The sequence below is a fragment of the Halichoeres trimaculatus genome, unplaced genomic scaffold (genome assembly GCF_033239565.1).
Source record: "Halichoeres trimaculatus isolate MK-OKI-2021-1 unplaced genomic scaffold, fHalTri1.1 fHalTri1_scaffold_16, whole genome shotgun sequence".
Classification (NCBI taxonomy): domain Eukaryota; kingdom Metazoa; phylum Chordata; class Actinopteri; order Labriformes; family Labridae; genus Halichoeres; species Halichoeres trimaculatus.
Window position 1 is genome coordinate 18,458,198 of NW_027437194.1, and position 17,224 is coordinate 18,475,421.

The 17,224-nt window shown below is 40.3% G+C and overlaps 2 protein-coding genes across 17 annotated transcripts in view; one reads left to right on the top strand and one right to left on the bottom strand.

The window, feature by feature from the left end:
• The window catches only part of sema4d (sema domain, immunoglobulin domain (Ig), transmembrane domain (TM) and short cytoplasmic domain, (semaphorin) 4D), a 55,734-nt gene extending 45,589 nt beyond the window's left edge, over nucleotides 1-10,145 (bottom strand). For 3 of the 8 annotated variants that reach the window (XM_074690122.1, XM_074690121.1, XM_074690123.1), the window contains exon 1: nucleotides 9,964-10,145. The gene's annotated coding sequence lies outside the window, so the exon portion shown is untranslated. Of the gene's footprint in view, nucleotides 1-698; nucleotides 1,094-9,963 lie in introns of those variants that run through there. The other 5 variants (XM_074690117.1, XM_074690119.1, XM_074690118.1 and 2 more) reach the window with 3 other exon arrangements.
• Nucleotides 10,146-15,473: 5,328 nt separating this feature from the next.
• The window catches only part of add1 (adducin 1 (alpha)), a 35,050-nt gene continuing 33,299 nt past the window's right edge, over nucleotides 15,474-17,224 (top strand). For 3 of the 9 annotated variants that reach the window (XM_074691096.1, XM_074691102.1, XM_074691103.1), the window contains exon 1: nucleotides 15,475-15,639. The gene's annotated coding sequence lies outside the window, so the exon portion shown is untranslated. Of the gene's footprint in view, nucleotides 15,640-17,224 lie in introns of all 9 variants that reach the window. The other 6 variants (XM_074691100.1, XM_074691101.1, XM_074691097.1 and 3 more) reach the window with 4 other exon arrangements.

Consider the following 17,224-nt stretch of genomic DNA (forward strand, 5'->3'; position numbering starts at 1 on the left):
ACAAAAGCATCTGTTGGTTAGGTCTGGTGGGAATTCCAATAAAGCTTATCAAAACAAGGCTGCATGCTTGATGTTGATAATGGGGAGGGGGTAAAAAATGCAAATATGATCAAAAAAAGCACAGAAAACAAATCTTTTAACTTGTGCAAAAATGACACACAACAAAAATCCACAGAAAGCTGGTTGTGAATGCAGCAGAAATCTAAACCAGCGTGAGAAAACCAGATAACTAGGGAAACAGAATAGGATGGTGTGGCTCTAAATGCTGCAATTAATGTGTCAAAAATAAGGCAGATCCAATATCAGCAAAGGTTTGTAGGATTTGCAATTCTCCAAATGTGAGCCACATCAGCACAAGTCACTGTAAACAGAAGATAACACAGAAAACAATAGAAATGCTCTTCTTCCCACACAGCAGATCTAAGCCCACAAAGCCAAACTGTATCCAAGTCAACTGTGTGGGCTTCAACTCAAAAGAAAGCACAACAGAGTCCCACACACTGCATCCAGAAAACACTGAATAATTCACCTCCCAGTTGAGATTCGAGTAAAAATAGCGTGCACAGTACTGGAGACTGCAGCCACTGCACCGGGTAAACATCAAGACACATCTGATTGCTACGTCAAGGGGGAAAAAGGTGTTGACATTGTGGGATACCAGCAGTCAACACACAGGCTGTGTGCGACGTGAACCTTACCATAATCTGAGAGGGACGATCCTGCAGGTTGGGAGAGAAGAATCTGCCTCAGTCACTGTGTTGCTACTGGGAGAGCCACCCCTGGTTTGCATGACAGATGAAAAAGGAAAATAGAATTTGATCATCCAGCGCGACTAGTCTGTCATCTCCTCCCTCACTGCTCCCCCGGTCATGCTCCTTCTCTCTCACACACTCCCTCCTTTGGTTCCTCTCCCTCTCTCTGTCTGCGCCTGTCTCTCCTCGCTGGCTCGATAAATGCTCAAAAGCTGAGCAACGTTGGAGAGGCTGGGCAGGGAGTGCTTGCATCAGAGGTCTGGGTTACTTTAAAGCATGACAGTCTGAAGCTGAGGTTCGAACAAAACAGACAGTGCCTTTTCCTCCCTCTGCCACAGCAGTCAATGCTGCTCGCTGGAGAACTGGGGGGGAGCGACAGCGCAGAGAGCGCGCCTCTGGGAAGCGTCAATGCACACAATTACCAAGGAGGGGGAGGGGGAATTTGGGGGGACGTGAAAGGGGGCTAAGGTTAGGGTAGTGTGTATCTGGGTCTGTAGAAGTGTGTGTCTACTGCCGAGGGGTCATTTTCGTACCCTTTTTAGGGGAGTGAATGGAAGGCTGCAGATCCAGCTGTATTTACCACTGTGTGGTGTTAACACTGAAACAAGTTTTCATGATGTGTCTTGTTTTTAATTAACGTCATAGTCTGCATTCTACCAAGTGTTAAACAACTGCATTTAAAGTTTTGCTAAAAGGCCTAAAAGAGCTGTTTACATTGGATGAACAATGTTCATGATGTTGTTAAATCATTTTTAGAGCCATCCTCACATATGGGACTCTTTATACCTACAACGAATATGAATCAGAAAATTTAAAAAAATGTTTTTATTGAAAAACTAAACTAGAATGAAAACAGATTTTCAATACACAAACAGAAATTAAGCATACTGATTAGATTCATCTTGTCTTTTGAGAATCTTACACTAGAAGAGTTTAAGAAATTAAGCATAAAATAGAAAGAAGTCGGTTTGTTTGTTGAATATATAACTTACTACTAATATGCAATGATATGCAGATGATGTAGTGGTATGTGCTTTAAAAACTAATGGGAGGATCATAAACAGAAGTCTAAGGGGATAGTCAATTTGAAAACTTTATTCTGGAGTTTCCCAACATTTTATCTACAGTATATCATCCTGAAATTTTCAAACTAGTGATTATTGCAAAACTTGAATAATTTTCATTTCCGATACGATACCGATACTGCAGCATTGAGTATTGGCCAATACCGATATTAATCCGATACGATATCAGCATTAAACCTGCATACTTTTATTACTTATTTTGTAGTATGTCTATCATGTTAGAAAAGGATGATTAAGTGATATTATTCAAACAAAGAACAGTAGTCAGCAACAGTAGGTATGAGGAAAAACTGACTCATTTATTATTAACCAATGGGTAACAGAAATTGCTTATATCTGAGATTTTAGATGCATTCCGATACGATACCAATACTTGTTTTTTTGCTGATATCGGACCGATATCCGACTGGGACACCTCTGATACAAATGCACTTATACAAATAGTACTTGTTGACATTTACTATTTTAAATTGTTTTCACTAATAATTGTGAATTGCACCAGGAATTGCACCCATAATTGCCCCTGCTATTCACTCCATCTCGGGGTCTAACTCACAAAGCAAATAGTTCTGGTGATAAAACTCCCACAGAGTCCTGCATCTACATGCAGTTTGCTCATGATTTGTGACAGAGATGAGCTGTTAGCATCTTCGCTCTCTGCTGCGTTCATCATTCTGACTGTTGTCTGTTCCGTCTAATTTCTATCCATGAAGCCAAAATGATGAGCTAAATGAAGAGGCAATGTCCTTACTGCTTGGTTTTGGAGTCGATTCATGACAGATGCGATACAAATTTTGGAGTCTTTATCCAGCTTACTTCCACAATTAAGCCACAAAGCAGATTAAAAATACACACATACAAAACAAACCATTCGTTATGTGCGTGGTTTGAGCCACAGATGGCTTAATTCAAAAGAAAATATTAAAATTTGTATTTTGGGACATTCAGAAGTGAAATAGAGCAAGATTAATACACCAGGGCAATTACCACTGCAGACCAAAAAAACTGGACTCCCGCTGCTCAAGTATGTTCACACCAGTGTTTGCAAATTAGATATTCTTTGCACCTAAGCTCTTGCATACAAAGAGGCATATCTCTATCTAACTCTAACGTATGCAGACTAGACTTGTGCACAAAAATGCTATTTATTTAGCAGTGCCATTATTGGTGTAATTAGCCATTTGCTTATTCACACAGGTTTAGTGTACACCAAAGCTGCACTATTCCGAACCAAGCTCTGAGTGCTTTCTTAACTGTTGACCTATCAGCTTTTGGGATATAATTTGCCACTTAAAAAAACTGGGACATTTATAGCTCCAGAACATTTTCAAACCTTTGTGAAGGAACAATTTGTTTGTAAAACAGCTGCGGCTTCGACACAAGCAACAAACACAGATATATATTCACAGACACTTAAACACAGAGACAGTTCACAGCCTCAGGCAATAGATCAACACACTGGGTCTTATTTCTCACCATGCAAACACTAAACAAATTCAAGGGCAAGCAGATGGCAGAAAATTGATTAAATCTGCTGACTGTAAATAAAGTTCCTGCTATTCAAAACTGTCATCCGATAGCATGTAATCACTCATACGTTTTATTGAAGATAAAAGTTACAAAATACTGAGAGCACCGTCTCTGCTCAGCTGTGTCACACAGTGATATCCCTGCACAGTAACAGAATGTACTGTATGTAGTTTGACTCCACGCTCCATTCTCTTCCAGCTCCCTGCCCTCAGCCACACAACGCTGGGAACCTTTTCAAAACATCAAGTAAGCTGTCAATATCAGCACTGCAGCAGAGCATCGGTACGCTTCCTGCACTCTCAGCAGAGAATAGAAACGGGTGCAGCATCTCGGGAATCTTGATGGATTTCCTGTACAGTTTTCATAAAAGCAGTTATTGCCAGCACTTCAAAACAAAACGTTCTGCTTGAAAGCAAAAAAAGCAATAAAGTCAAACAGGGCGTGGACTTTTCTTCACCTTTATTGTTACTCAACACATGAAGAAAAGAAAAACAGGAAACCAAGCTTAACATCCAGTGATTTCATCCACTATTCAATCATGAGACAATTTTGCTGAGACATCTCTGGAATGCGGCGATGCATTATGCATGGCCAGTAACGCATAAAGTGCCGACACATGCCACTGTCTGCGGTTTATACACAGCCAGATGCTGCTCCTCCTGCAGCCAATAGGAAATTATTCCAGCCTGAGGGTGTGGGGGTTCTCCTGGGGTGTGGCAGGGGGAGGTTTGTGTTGTGTGTTCGAGACAGAGCTGGGGGGTTGTGGCCCCAGATGTCCGTTTCTTAGAGCCCGCACCGTACACCTCCACATCAGAGCAGTGCGAACTAACCTCTGACCTGCACCCTTTGACTCCTGCAGGACCGAAACAATGAGGCGGCTGCAAGTCGTACGTCACACTTACCCACCTTGTTTCCTAAAAGCATGACATGGAATAGAAGCCGAACACATCCATCATCTTTAGAAAACACCCACACAAGGAAGGTAGAGATCAAACATACACTCCTCATCAAAATTTGAAGACAAGTTGAAAAACTGCACAAATTTTGCAGTTGGATCTTAATAAGGTTCTACGTAGAGTTTCAAAATGCAACAAGAAGACATGGGAGTGAAACAAAAAAATTAATTAGCGAGTTACCGCAAACAAGAATTAAACTGAAATAGGCTGTTCATCAGCAGATCAAAAGTTAAAGATCACAGCATTTAAAGAGCAAAAATGTGTCCAAAAATGTGGATTCAATGTCATTTCCTGTCAGGTGTTCACATTGTCATGATCTCCTGATGACAGCGGCAAAAAAGCTTTCTATCGGTGAACTTGGTCAGATTGTTAAGCCGCATAAGCAAGGCTCGCAACACGCCATGGTGAGGTCAGGCACAGTAGGACAGTCATTTTGAATTTAAAAAAAAAAATCCTTAGGGTGATGGAACAAAAAAGTCAAGTGGTAGACCCAAAAAATTTAACCAGTGCAGGGTTTGCTTGACTGTCCACCAAGACACAGGACCCATATTAAAGTGATACTCCGGGATGGAACAAGTTGGGTCCTATCACAAGTTTTAGGGCAGAAATTACCCCTACAGCAGTGTTTTTGTGTAGCAGAAGCCCAGGGCGCACGCACCAAACACCCCCTCCCCGCTCCTCTGCTGGTTTCCTCTGCACTCAGACAAGGCCATTTTTACTTGACCAAAAACACAAATAAACGGACTCCCACCGAAAAAATCTGATATCGGTCTGCATTCACGCTTTATTTAGAGAATTTTCAGCGCGTTCCTTTCACACAAAAACACCGCTAAATAAGGCTCTAGTTCTCATCGTGTCTCTTCGTCCTGGCAGACTACCTGCATTTGTTTATAACTGGCACGCCGCGAGCGGACTGATACACTAAGTGGCGAGCGCCTTGTATCCAGCTGTGGCTCTGCAGCGGAGGTATCGCCGTTTTACGACACGATGAGAACTAGAGCCTTATTTAGCGGTCCATGTCAGGAACAGATGAGTGACATCAGGGAGACTATGTCCATATATCACACAGTCCATGGGTACACCTCATGAGGTTAGCCCCCAGGCAAGTGGCCTAGATTCAGATCAAGCCTGTGGTCACTTCCGCATGTCACGCCTCACTCTTGCCTCGATTAAAGGCAAAAAGGCCTGGAAAATAACTATCAAAAAAAACAAGCAAACAAATGATGAAGTAAACATCAGCAACATCTTTGCTACAAGCTTTAACTGCAGGGACTACACTAACTATGGTGATGTGGATCCTCTCCTGAGATGGTATTCCTTGGAGCATCCACAATATTGAAAAACCCTTTTAGTTCAACACAGCTTAACATAGGACCCCAAAGTAAGGTTAATTATGTGAAATCGGTCTGCCAAGTGTGGCTAACACTGGCAGAGCTAGCATCATCAGCCTTCTGTCCTCACAGGTTTACCTTAACAAGCCTGTGTTGGTCACACATTGTTGAGGTCATGTAGAAATATGACAATGTAACCTGAGGTAGCCTTAAAAGAACTATAACTTCTTTTTCTAGATCAAAAATATTGCCAAATTGTGTCATGTCATAAGATGAATTTTCATCTATGTTTGTCAGTATCTGAGTATAAAGCATTATGGCATTGGCCACTAACAGGAGCCACAGCCCCTACTAGTGGTGGGTGTGTGTATCACAATAATGACACACATTTGACTCACATTTCAAATTTTAAAATAATAAAGAATATTGGTTATTTGTTAAATTGATGAGTAATTCTCTGTTCGATGATTTCTTTAAGGGACTGTGGTAGGACAATTAATTACCCAACATCACCTCGACCTCCACTGTCTGTAGGACTTATTCATAGATTACCTTTTCCTACTTATGATGTCTTTATGTTTCATGGTCTGTATGTATTTTGTTAATATATGAATTCTTGTTTCTGGGTCACCTTGTTCCTGCTTCCTCCGTGCACACTGCAGCTTGTAGGCATGTTTGTGTCTTTGCAGGCTAGCCAAAGTAAGCAGGAGGCACCTTTACATGAGCCACAATCGATGTAGAGTGATGGATTTTGTCCCCTGTTGTTGGTTTGATTCTGAATTAAAGTGAGGGTGACTCGTTTGCTGACTTGACCGCCAGGAGATTCCCCATGATTGGATTACTAATGAGCGGTGGAAAACAATAAGCAGGCGTTGTGTGCATGTGGAAAAAGTGGCACCCTTTACAGTGACCTCACAGCAGGAGTCACAGCCCCCCAGCCAGGACAATTTGCAGGTAATTCAACTTTCTTTGCCCCAAAGCGAGCTGACGACCAAACTCAGCAGAGGGGCGATGAGGGGAGAGCGGCTGATGGTTCATGAATGGTTACCCTCAAATCCATTAAGAGTTCATTCAATTACGTGACAGTCGCTCTCTGTAGGCATGTAAAGAGACTTGAAGTCCTGTAAAATGGGGTCTCCTTTAAGGTGGGTGAATGATTGCATTTGGATTTAGAGACGCAGGGTGTATGCAACACTGGCTACCTTCCAGAAAAAAAAAAACATTTCAACACTCTTACTTTTTACAAGCAACAAATTTGACAAACAGCCCAGGCTTGTTCTGGATTCAAAACAAGGCATCCAAGTAAATAACCCCTGACGTCCAGAAAAAGAGCCATTTCTGCACAAAGTTCAAGTTGAAAACAAAGCCCCCTTTCAGCCAAGAAGCTCCAGACTGAACTCCCATTTCCATCTAATTTCAAATTGATTATTGATGAGGAAAAAGAGGACTCTAAAGACTAGCTTGCGTGCTTCTGTGTGGTTAACTTTAACAGGCAGGACAGTCAGTCTAATTTTATCTAGCTCATGTGAATCCTGTGGTTCCAATGACTGTGGGAAGAAGACAAAGAGGGACTCAAAGACAGTCCAGTTTCCCAGCTGATATCACTAAAAACAAATCAGACGTGCTATGAATAGACTAATTAGGATTACCAAAATGGGAAGGCCCTGACAGTCTGCATGTGTTCATGGGTTTCGCTACAGTTAAAAAAAAAAAAGATAAAAGTTGGATATCCAGAGGCCTCAAATTTGAAAGTTACCCATTCTTCTTTCTAAGACAGAGATAAATCTTCTGTGAAGAACTTTTTTACAGCGACTCCAGGACCAAGAAGAAGAAACGACCACTTAACAATGCAAACGCAACCTCTAACCTGAGGGAAAGTCAGGGGCTCAGCGGCACGCAGCCTGTAGTTTAATGATTTGTCCACTGCTGGTGAATGATCACATAGCAATATCCTGTTCAGGCCAGTTCTCCAGGCCCCCTGAGGCTTTTGACTGACATGATTCTGGCCTGCCCGGGTGACGCTGAAGCGCCAGCCAGCCCATCATATTGACATGACCAGAGTGGCCGCCCCCCGCACTTAGTATGACCCAGCCAAGGACCTGTTGAATCAAACTCGATGAGGCAGAAGAATGACTTATTGAGGCCGCCAGGGAAGAGATGTCACAGCATGGGCATTTTGGTGGAGTGCTGAGTGAAGCGAAGGCTGAGGCAGGGCGGTTAATGTCACTAATGAAACTCTGGAAAACAGATTTAGAAAACACTTCAGCTGTGTTTGGGGAGAAACCAAATGGGTGGCGTGTTCAGAGATTCCACTAAGGCATTTAACCTTTCATCCATCAATGAACTTGCCAACATATATGATGCATTAAAGGGCATTATGGAAAATCTAACGCTGTACTTCTTATTGCTGAATAATCTCCAGATCATTTTCTTGAAATAGCAGTAAAAAAATAAACAGAGGAGTTTCACCAAGCTTCTTTTTTTCTATGATTTTTCTGACACACCACATAAAGTACTCTGTGTGCTTGACTACAAGAAAAGTTTGCCCTCAGGTTAAAAAATTATAAAGTTTAAAGTTGACTGTGTCAAACTTGTACTTCTGTCCTCATTGTACTATTTTGAGTGCATCAGTGCATTTATACTGACAGTAAGGAAAATATAGTGTCCTTTAATTACTCAGCTGGCGCACTCAAAACAGTCAAAAAGTTGAGTGCGGAAGGTTGGACACTTGTCATTCTCAATGGTTGTCATCTTGGCTATGCAGCGTAAAAGGCAAGAACAGATCAAATGATGTAGCAACAATGTTGCAATGAATGAATGGCAGAAGATCCTCTGTGAACGGTTGTGAAATAAGATTGTCATTTCCAGTAAATGCACAGCTGCAGTGTTTCATTTGGTATAACTCCATGTTGTAAAAACTGCACTAGTATGTACATAGTGTCCACTGTGTAACTCATTTAAGTAAACTTACAGAAGTATCCGATTTGAGGCAGCATAGGACTGTGGGAAATGCAGTTATTCCATACCTTCATCTAAAAAGTGAATTCAATGTTAAAAGTACCAGCCGTTCATCAAACTATTGGCACTTTGTTTAAACTACTGTTCTGGCTCAAATCAGATGCTTTTGTTAGTACACTTGCATGAAGTATACTGTGTGCACTATGTACTTACTAAGTGTTCTGCTTTTCATCAACTGTGACTATTATCATTTTTTTCATCCGTTCCAGCCTACGTAGCCAGGTAGCCAGGTTGACAACCTTTGCTTTGAGGGGGAAAAGTGTCCAGTGCTGCACATTAAACTTTTTGACCTTTTTCACACGATTTGAAACACAGCTACAGTTTTCTTCTTGTGTTTCTGAAGGCTGCTGTCGCTCACACATCTGAAGAAGGCCAAGAGAAGAACCTCTATGATTATATTGTGTTTTGAATTATACTTCACAGAGCCAGGACAGTCACACACAGACACAGAAGTTCAGATAGGCAGGCCAGAGGCCAAAGGTTGAGACTCTGTAACTCCTTATTACTCCCTTTGGTCCACACAAGACAAACTTAGACAAGACATACAGGCAGGTGAAAGCTTTACGAGCATCCTCTGATGAGCCCCAGCTGCACTGCACTTCCATCCTGTCTCAGTACAACTTGCTCCTCAGGCTGAAAAACTGCATAACACACCCATAGAGATATAACAGAGCAGGCTGCAGGTCTGGATGCTCAGACCGGCCTTCATATAAACTGTGGTAACGTGTCAATAAAAAGCTTTTGTTGTTGCAGTGAAAGAGCACCCTTGATTTATGCATGCCAAGGGTAGAAACCCCTGAATGACCCCTGGGTGCCAGAATGCCATTTTGAAAGTGCAAGGGGAGTTTAATCTTTAAAAAGATTGGTGTGAGCACGGCTGGTGACGAGTAATATTACATTCAAGAGTTATTTCGCGCTTCAAGGACAGACGGAAGACTCACAGGGGAGCAGTCGTCCGCAGAAGAGTCTATGCGGAGTTTTTTCTTTGCAATTCGACTGGAAAACGTCGCGTGAAAGTGTTTGGTACGCTGAAACGCGGGAAACATCAAGAAAAGTTAAATGCGTCAGGTATGCGCTTGAAATAATGTTATGAAGGGGTTTTCCCCTTTCGTGGCTCAGTGGGGGTTGAAGCAACGCTGCAACAAGTGCAGCTGAGCCTGAAGTCCGCGACAGCACGCATGAATACGATAAGCAGGGACACACAGGCTGAAAATACTTCGCAAGAAAGTACGAACAGCAAAACAGCGCCAATTTCATAATGCGCCACAGTTATACCGTGTGCTCTACTCACCGTTAGGGAGATTTCCTCTCTGTCCCGGTGTGACTGGAGATGGGGAGACGTTGTAGCAGGAGAAGCAGCGTGATAAAGTTTGGATAGTGGCTCTCTCTCAGCTCAGCATGGCGGCTGGGGCCAGAGACTGGATTCAAACCTCTCCGGGCTGTGATATCAACAGACAGGGGGAGGGAGCAGCCTGCAGGGGGAGGCGGTGGTGGTGGAGATAGAGACAGAGGAGGAAGGATTATTCACAGCTTTCACTTCAGTATACACCGCCTGAAGATAGTAGAAATTTAACAAAACCTAGAAAACTTAATCTAATGGAAATCATATATTAAGGTGTTACTTTTAATTAAAATCATACAAATAGGACAAAGTAATCAGAAGTAATTTTGGCAGATGTTATCCACATTTAGCTTAAAAAAATGTATAAATTTACCATAACGGACTAAACTGGTGATAGTGGTGATACTTCATGTTCAAGTATCACCAGAAAAGGTGAAAACAAATGTACCTTCATTTCAAAAAGCCATCATATTTTGTTCATTATCGAATATCCTTACACCACTTTGGCAAACTTTTGTGTAACAAAGTGCCAAAGGCAACTACATGTCTGAATTGTTGAGGTACCCTTAGAAGCAAGTAACTTTAGGACTTATTAGTAGGCTACTTGTTGTTTAGATTGGGCCAATAATTGTGTACACTTACAGCAGTAAGTGGCACTGGTAATTCAAAAATATGTTAAATTTTGATTTATTAATCACTTTAATAGTGTCAGAGAAAGAATAAATTATTCAAAAAGTATATTTATGACAGCTAGGTTCTTGTAAAGAAAAAAGTATTTAAAGTATATGATAATAGAATAGAATACGCTATAGCCACCACTGAAGCTAGTTGGTAGCGAGAAATGCTAAAGGTTGCTTATTATCTGAATTACATGAAGAAGCAAGTATCTTTATACTTCTTTTTTTAACATTTAGTTACTTAAAACTGTGCAAGTAGGACGTAGAAACCCTGCGTACTTAGAGCAGTACTTATTGTTCACGTTGGGCAAAAAAAATGTATCTTGCAGTATGGCCTGTTTTCACAACAGACTGAAATGTATTTATTTTTTATCACTTTAATAGTGTCAGAGAAATTGGAGATAAGTTTAGAAAACAGGTAAATGTGTTATCTGAATTATAAAAGCCATTAATTCTGCTTTGGTCCTCATAGCAAACGCTAGTTGCCTCTTAAGCTAGCAAACTAGTGTGTAGCAAGTAGTGCTTAGGGCAACTACATATCTAAATTGTAAAAGTACACTTTGAAGCATTGGTATGAAACCTCATGATCAATTTACTCATGTACCACTATGACTACTTGAGAGACTAAAACATATTCTTTCAAAGTCTTGAAGGAGCTTCAAACGGGATTTTTTTTTTTCTTATGATCTTAAAAGCCATGGCGGCAGAATGACCCCAGGAATTCAATAACCCTTACACCCAACAGCCTTTCAGAAGGATACAGGGCCACCATGAAATACTTTGACTTGGTTGGTAATTCAAACTAACAAAAATAAGGAATTTGTGATGGATAATTATGGATGACCCAAAGCATCCTTCAAACACAAGATAAGTTGTTGATCTCTACTTCTTAACAAGCATAGAAATTGAAGTCAAATGTTAGGCCTTTGAAACAGAAACACTATCTTTAATTTTGAATGGTTGTCTTTGTCTTGTTATGAAGTATTTTTTCATTGTGGCAAAGATATTTTTGTAGAAAGTGAACTTCTTCCACCCAGGAAAAAGCCACCACTGAACCAAAGAAACCATGTTGGACGAGTGGTGAAGTGAGGCTTCACTGCACACTGGTGATTAACTTTACTACGATACTTACATGAATTTATGTGTTAAATCTTGAATTCAGCTTACTTCATGTACTTCTTCACTGCAGTACCAGCCACAAGAGCAGTTGTTCAAATTTCAAACCTTGTCAACTCATGAATTTCAGAAATATGACCTCCATGACCTGTGTTGTAGTTAGCTACAGTCCTGTTGAAGAATAACTTTCCTCTAACACTGGCTTAGGGGTCACATGTTGGGGGTACTGGAGGGTGTCAAAGGTCACGACAGGGGGTCAAAGTTTACACAACATTTTCCTAAAGCAGAAGTGAATCAAAAACACAGTGAGGAAAGACAGGCTGACCCTTGTCTCATTGTGCCGGCCTGAGGAGGAGGGAGAGGGGCTTTCCACGCCACTGCTGGACGAATACAATACCATCTTTGAGTGAAAGACAGATTGCTGCTGCTGGTGGAAAATAGAATAGTGCTGTAGTCTACCTCTGTGGCTGCTTTGTGGGATTCCCGAATAACAACTGTTGAGAAATTACCTGCCTACTTGAGCTGCAATAAGTCTATAATTTCCCTTTCCTTTGTTAGAGAAGATTTATGCAACGTTCATAAATATCTCAATACTTCCAGGCATCATCGACTATACTACAAATTGTTTATTTTCATTTCGGCCTCTGGTGATCTGAGAGCTTAGAGTTGAAGGCTGGCTGGAGTTAAAAGGGGACGCTAAGTGCTGCCTGAAATGAATACGAAAAGCAGCTGGGTTTATCTTCACTCACTCTTTGACATGTGCTGCTAAGAGAAAACAGGTGACTGAGGAATGTGAACTGAAACCCAAACGTAATACTGGAGCTCAAATGATTTGTAGCCACTTAGGCAGATCTGCGTTTTGGAAGATATATTTAATGTACTGAACTGATGTCTTTACGATGAATTTGCTGCATTCAGCTCCTTTTTTATTGTCTCCTGTTTTCTTTCCTTATTCTTTTCATTTCTTATAGAAAATGTATGCACAAAACTGATTATCCAAAGTCTAATTTGCTCATGTACGAAGAGGAAGGACTGACTTAGCACGGGGAAGCTTATTTGAATACTGCTCAAGATAAAAATATCATTTTAATGTGCAAATGTTAATGTAACAGGATGAAAAGTCACACACAAACAATGGATACGAAAGTAATAGAGTTAGGTGTGGATTCCCAGTGTAAGTATATATATATGATCTTCATGCCTGAGCTCTTCAGAAACAGCAGTCAGATATATTTAGAGTCCCTTGCTGTGTGTATCCATGCTACAAGGCAGACCACAATTATTCACAACAGTGGAAGGGCCAGCCCTGGTCTGAAATCAGTCAAGAGGATAGTGTGTGTATATGACTGTGTTTACGAAGGCAAGATTTACCGAACAAAAGTCAGAGGGCAGAACTGCACATAGTATAAGTTAACCCCAGTGTTTAAAAAATTAAAATGAAAAAATGCTAGTTCATGACTTGAGTACTTACACACTTTTATGACTTATGTTTAAAAAATAGACCCAAAAGAAGTAAAATGTTGCCAACAACAATATCAGAAACCTCCTGATAGTCACATTTTCATTGAAATGTCTTCCAAAATTTGCTGTTATTCTTAAACATATGCTTCCACTGTTTTAGAGCTGTCATTTGTAATCCTTTAAATAAGTTTTTTTTTTTTAGACAATGGTCCATTGTGTGTGTTTTGCCAAACCAAATATGTTAACAAATCTAAGTCATTTGGCTTATTTTAATAAATGCCACTTCTCTTTCAAGTTTCCTTCCTTCCTGCTTTGCCCTTTCTGTGAAAGCAAAAACAGGTATATATCTTACCTTGTTTTATCATTATCCCATACATTTCCCTGTGCCAATATTACTGAGCTTGATTATAAACTTTGTTCACCTTCATCTGACTGATGGGAATCCAAATTTGTGACAAAACAGTGCCATCCAGAGGCGAGTATTGCACATGTCATCCTCATTTTAAATGATCCTTTGTCACGCAGGTGCATAACTTCCAAACAAGTGTTTCCGCCTCTCTGAAAATCTCTGAAGTGCTACAAGAAACATAAGGGTCAGCAAAATTTGAAAATTTCCTTCAGAAGGAACATTGAATCGTTTTCATCTGGAATCCAAACTTTCACTTTCACTGAGATGATCGAGCTGCGCTCCCTAGCGGCCAACTAGAGCTTTTACAGTTACTTAGATCATTGCAATGTTTTCATTTTACCATGAGGCAACAATCAACAAATGATATTATTTACTTTAAGAGGCATCAGGATGGTTTAAAAAATAACTCACAAGAAGCATTCATGAGGACATTTATAGAAAAAGTAATGTGCTTTAGCAATTTAACTTGACTACATGGGTTACATGGAGGTTAAACTGTATTTAGTTATATAATATATCCAAAAACACATTTTAATCTTTGTCTTTCTGCACAGTTACCAAGAGATATAGATGATGGTGTGCATGTTGTGTGTAGTCTTCCTTCCTTAATGCTACAGTGTAATTTAACTTTCATAGAAGAATATAACATTTCATTCCAGATATGGTAGTCTTGTTGCACACTTGGCCAAAAGCATAGTGTTCAGGTTTCCATCCAGCATCTTCAGTGAAAAGAAAAAACAAATGGGAAAAAGTTGTGGTGTGAAACACAGAACAACTATACCTCCCAAACTGATTTTTTAGAAGCCAGGTGGTGCAGTAAGTATTTGATATGCTTTTTGTTTTACATGCCAGTTACGTGCATTGTATGGATTCCTAAGTCTTGCCAGACACTTTTTAATTGTTATCAAACAACTATATTAAATTGTTTTTTAAAAGCTTGGGAAATTAGTATTTCACTTGAATCAGAAATTAGTTCCATTGAAATTTTCACTTCTTCTATTCCTAAATCTGTAATCATCTTCCACTATATAAGTCCAAATTTATCAGTTTATTTATGCCGAGGTACTCATTTATTATCATCTGTGATTCACTTTGCCTTTTTTTTTAAACTATCTGTTGTTCTTTTTCCTGAAATTTGAATTAGGTGCTATCTTTTCTGATATGCACTTATAAAAGCTGACAAATGAAAATCTTTTACTGTTTTTATATAATTCAATTTACGATGGGAATGTGTCTTTTCTTTTTGGAGAAGTGGAGATGAATGGATACTGCAAATACAACATAATTAATGTGTCTTTTTACTTTTGTATAGCTTAAAAAACAACGACAGAGACCTTGACTAAAAAAAAATTGGTTTAATTTAAAAAACAGTTTGATTATGATAAAAGCATTTCGTTAGTAAGCACAACTTACATTTAAGTACATAAATTGCTTAAGGCTGCAATACAGGAAAAGCAGTTAAAAGGCAAGCAAGAATGCAATTTGCCTACCATAATATTTACATTAAGATCTAACATATATGTTGCTTTACATAAGGTGAATGATGTTTCTAAGTTATTCTGTAGTTTCTTCTTGATACTTTTCAGCAAAGTCTGTGACCCGTAAAAAAAATGCCTTTTTTCGTCCAGAACTAATATTCAGCCCTACAGTGTTGTGGTCTGAGCTTTAGCATAATGTTAAAATATATGTTTGTAGAAAAGCCTGTTTCTGGGGCGGGTTAACAACCCCTCCACCAATCATTCGCCCTTCTTCTGTCACGTGCCATATGTTAGCCAATAGCGAGCCGCGGATAATCCAGTTTGCCGCACCCAAAGTGGATGATGGTTGATGGGCGGAGTGACGCAGAACACAGGGAGATAAACCCACTCTGAAACCACCAGGGTCGGGGATAAAAACAGCGAAAACGCGCCGTCCCGCTTCTACCGAGCGCTGATTATACTTCATCACTTTGTCTAAGAGAGGGTAAGCGCTTTGAACTCATCATGGTTTGCTTTTTATCGGCTGCATTTACCCAGTGTAACACGCTCCATGTGAGCTTTATTTTCGTGTTTGTGCCTTCTCGTTTTGTTTCTCTATGGCGAGCCCTCACTGTTTTGCTATCGGCGACTTCTGCAGATAGGAGGCGTTGCATGTTTGTCTACTGCCTTTGGAAAGATTGTTTCAGCGTTTTAATGCAAATGAATGATTTCTACCTCCTTTAAGACGGTGAATTGCGATGAATTATTTCACCTCAGGGCCACACTGTTTCCTCAAGGGGTGCGTTTTGCCCCAAGTTTCGCTAGCCTGCTGCTTAGCAAGCAGGCCCGTGTGCAGCAATTTGCACTTCAAATGTACTCAATACTGCAGCTTTTTGTGTTGCTTATGTTAATATATCTTTTCCTGTGCTTTGTTTGTGCACTGGGAAAGGCTGTTTCTAGTCTAGGCGTGCTGTGGAGCAGAGGAAATGGGGCTGTTTTCGGTTGTGTGGTGATGGAGCAGTTTCCTGTGGGACAGATAGCAACATATCCTGAATGTCAATTTTTGTGATGAAAACAAATCACCCTGCTTTCTGCAGAATAAGAGGAACCACGAAGTGCTTGATCAGTATAACTGGAAAATGTTGATATTACAGACATTACACAAAGGTTGCTCTAAAACAGAAAACTATGACTGTAAAGGGCTTAAAATAGTAAGTTTTATACTCTAAATGCAAATTTATCAAAAACACAGGGCAATATATCATCTGATAAGCAATAATGTAATACTAGTGCTATTTTGAATGGTTTCATCATACACATGGTACACTTGTCACAAATGCTGCTATAATACTGTCCTATTTTGATACTGTCCCTGCAAAAAGGCAGTTTAACAAATCATTCGTTATAAGATCTAAAAAGATCTGAATTGTGGACAGGATTTGGACAAAATTCAAGCTGTTCATCAATGAGAACAATTGCAGATACCTTCTACGTCAGGCCTCTTGCGTGCCATATGCTGTGGCTTTTCTGTGTTTTTGAAATTCTCTATTTCAGTTCAGTGCTTGTTGTATAAAAGTATTAACAGCCTGATTGAATTTTTATTCTTTCACCCAACCTGTAGAACTTAACCTCCAAGGTGTTCTTATGTTGGACTTCTTCCTGAAGTCCATTTTGAAGTCCCTCCCCCTCCTCACTGTATCAGGATTAGCAAAACCCAAACTGCCAAGATAATTCGTCGAGAGTGTGTTAAGGGACAGTAACTCCCTGGATTTGGTAATTCTCTCCGAATGAGTAAAATTCCCAGAGGAAGGGAGCTCAGCTCTGTCAGTCTGGCTCTAAGTGTTGCCACCCTCCACAAGCTCTTCAGTACTACACACACACACCAACACACTCACACAAATACACACTCCAGATACAGAGCTTAGTGTTTGTTTTACTCCCACTCCCCACGCCCACACCCTTGACTGCACTGCAGCTGAAAATGTGCTCCTCATTTCACGTCCAGTCTCTGTTCCACTCTTTCCCTCCCATATGTGGTCACTTAACAGGATTTCAGGAGAAAGTGAGAATTCTCCTTTTTTTTTTTGGAG